Below are 3,340 nucleotides of genomic sequence, written 5' to 3'. Positions count from 1 at the left end.
GGCGTCAGCATTTCTAACTTGTGTATAAATGGCACAAATCCCTTCTGCTGGCTTGAGCTGAAACCATTCATAATACAATAAAGATTGAAAGTCTGTGACACATTATTACCAGCCTGGTGAGTCTGTGTGTGTGCGTGTGTGTGTGTGTGTGTGTGTGTGTGTGTGTGTGTGTGTGTAGAGATTTTGTCACTGCAATAGCATCACAACTGTAACCCCTAATTTCCACAGGATGTGTAACAGCTGCGGATCAGCTCCGCTGCGTGTCTGCTCCGTGCTCCGCCGGCCGTCAACACCCACCAGGTCCGGATCTGTTGCGGAACGGCTGTGGCCATGACTGACAGCTGAAGTCTCGAGGACCCACGAAATCTCGCAAATTCACATAGAATAGAACCAGAAAAACAACAACAGTTTGTTTCCTTCCAGAGGAATAGAGAGGAAACAACTCTGTGCTGTGTTTTCAAGGTGTAGTGTAGGGTAATATGATCCTCCGTCTTGCCCCGCACTGCCGTGCGCTGAATTTCTGCGGCTCGCCGGAGCTGGGACACAGCCATCGGACGCAGTAGGCAAGGGCCCCCTTCCCTACATCCGACGCCCTTGCTTGGACAACTGAGAAGGATTAGCCCCCTCACTTTATGCCCCAGGCCTGGATTGATGGCTGGTTTGATCCCATCAGTGTTGTATGAAGTACTTGAAAGTAATACTTGAGTACAGGTTCTTACCAGAAAATAACTTTGACAGAAGTTGTCATACCCGATGAGAGTCAAGTCAGACGAGCTCTGTTCAAGTGAAGATGTAAGCCGAGTGCAGATGTGAGCCAAGTGCAGATGTGAGTTGTGCATGCTTAGATTTAAACGATTTAAGGCATAAGGTGTCATACTGAAATTTGTGAAATCCATGAAACTTTCCTCATTACAAACAAAGATGGAAATCAATTCAGAAACATTGTAGCTATCTATGGTTGTTTGGTTGCTAATTTTAGCTCAGAACACCCTTCCAGTGACAACCTTTTATGTGTTTGATTGCTAGCTTGTAGCTAAGCTAGCATAAGGTGACAAGATTTCCGAGAGACAATCCGGGGACATTTTCAGCTCAGAAGTAGAAATACCTCCAAAACAGGTAATGCTTTTATCTTTGTAAACTTAAAACGGAGAGACTGCCCCAGGAGTGTCACTAGACCTAGAGCTGCAATGGGGCACAAGACCACCAAGGGGGGTCCATGGGCATGCTTCCCTGTAAGAAAATGCCTTTTTAACGTTAAAATGCATCAATCTGGTGCACTTTGAAAAGAAATTCAGAGGTTATAGTTGATCATTTTTTATCTATGGTTGGAAAAATTCGTGCTGTAGGCTGAACTATTTTACACTTCAGAATTTTAACCAAGAACACACAGCTGGAATATTATTTCTTCATATTTTTGCATTGATTTCACTAAGAAGCATACCAGTAGAAATATATATTCATATTTGTAAGTCAGATTCTAGTAAAAAAAATATATTATGGTGGGATACTAATGATAGTTTACATGAGAAAATATTATAATTTCTTACCCCAAACCAAAAAAAATGAAATTTGTTGGTTCTGACCCCCAAATTACACAGGATGTGGAACGGCTGTGGATCCGTTCCAGAACGGCATTGGAGTAATTTGGTTTCCAATGTGTGTACTTCCACAGACTGCAGAACGGCTGGTACCGGCTGCGTCCCAGCTCCAGCGATCCGCAGCCCTCCAGAGCAGATCTTCTAGCAGAGCTTCTATTTTTGCCGGATGCCAGAGAGCTCCGCAGCAATTCAACACACGGCAGATAGTGTGGAACAGGAAGTCGAGCACAGAAACAAATAGAACGTGCTAGACGGCAGATCATATTTCCCTGCACTACACCTTGAAAACACAGCACAGAGTTGTTTCCTCTCTATTCCTCTGGATGGAAACAAACTGTTGTTGTTTATGTGGTTCTATTCCACGTGAATTTGCGAGATCTTGTGCATCATCGAGACTTCAGCTGTCAGTCATGGTTGCAGCCGTTCCGCAACAGATCCGGACCTGGTGGGTGTTGACGGACGGCGGAGCACGGAGCAGACACGCAGCAGAGCTGATACGCAGCCGTTACACATCCTGTGGAATTTGGGTCTTGGGTTAGGTTTACTGTAGAATCCAAGCATGTAGAATCAAAACACACTATACAATTTCCGTAAACAATTTACTTAAATCCAATCAAGGTCATAGAAGAAACTATTAAGACTCAAGTCAATAACATGCACATTGAATATAACCTAATCAGTGTATTTTTCAGAGGAGTGTATCTTTCTATGGATTTGTTTTGTTTTTTGCCAGCTTCTCCATAAAGTCCGGGCTTGGAAGGTTGACGTTGGTCTTCACTGTGGGCCTTCATGGTACAGACTGTGAAACAATTTCTCTCTGCAGTCCACAGATGGTTCATCAGAGAGAAAACCCTCTCAACGGGAACATTTTTCCCTGGTAAACTTATTACCATCCATCCATCCATCCATCCATCCATCCATCTTCGTCCGCTTATCTGGTTTCGGGTCGTGGGGGCCGCAGCTCCAGCAGGGGACCCCAAACTTCCCTTTCCCGAGCAACATCAAGCAACTCTGACAGGGGGATCCCGAGGCGTTCCCAGGCCAGGTTGGAGATATAATCCCTCAATCTGGCTCCTTTCAATGTGAAGGAGCAGCGGCTCTACTCCGAGCTCCCCACAGATGACTGTGCTTCTCACCCTATTTCTAAGGGAGATGCCAGACACCCTCCTGAGGAAACCCATTTCGGCCGCTTGTATGTTCTTTTGGTCATGACCCAGCCTTCATTACCATGGGTGAGGGTAGGAACAAAAACTGACCGGTAGCTCGAGAGCTTTGCCTTCTGGCTCAGCTCTCTTTTTGTCACAACAGTGCGATAAAATGAATGTAACTAGCCTCATCCCAGCCGCTTCACACTCTGCAAACCGATCCAGTGAGTGCTGAAGGTCACAGGCCAATGACGCCACCAGGACCACATAATCTGCAAAAAGCAGCGATGAGATCACCAGCCCACCGAACAGCAACAACTCCCTCCCCGACTACGCCTCGATATCTTGTCCATAAATACTACAAACAGGATTGGTGACAAAGCGCAGCCCTGTTGGAGGCCAACCCTCGCCTGAAACAAGTCTGACTTACTGCCGAGAACCTAGACACAGCTTGCACTTTGGTCATACAGAGATTGGACGGCCCTGAGAAGGGACCCCTTCACCCCATCTCCCGCAGCACCTTCCACAGTATCTCCCGAGGGGACCGGGTGATATACCTGCTCCAGATCCACAAAACACATGTAGACTGGTTGGGCA

General features: G+C 46.3%; 1 long non-coding RNA gene across 1 annotated transcript in view; it reads left to right on the top strand.

Moving 5' to 3' along the window:
• The first annotated feature begins 400 nt into the window (after positions 1 to 400).
• Positions 401 to 3,340, top strand: part of LOC116688174 (uncharacterized) — a 14,287-nt gene continuing 11,347 nt past the window's right edge. The window contains exon 1 of the long non-coding RNA XR_004331725.1: positions 401 to 411. This is a non-coding gene — a long non-coding RNA (uncharacterized LOC116688174). The remainder of the gene's footprint in view (positions 412 to 3,340) is intronic.

This window comes from Etheostoma spectabile, chromosome 4 (assembly GCF_008692095.1).
Source record: "Etheostoma spectabile isolate EspeVRDwgs_2016 chromosome 4, UIUC_Espe_1.0, whole genome shotgun sequence".
In the NCBI taxonomy this organism is placed as follows: domain Eukaryota; kingdom Metazoa; phylum Chordata; class Actinopteri; order Perciformes; family Percidae; genus Etheostoma; species Etheostoma spectabile.
Note: the sequence above shows the minus strand (reverse complement) of the source record. Positions and strands in the feature narration are given on the sequence as shown.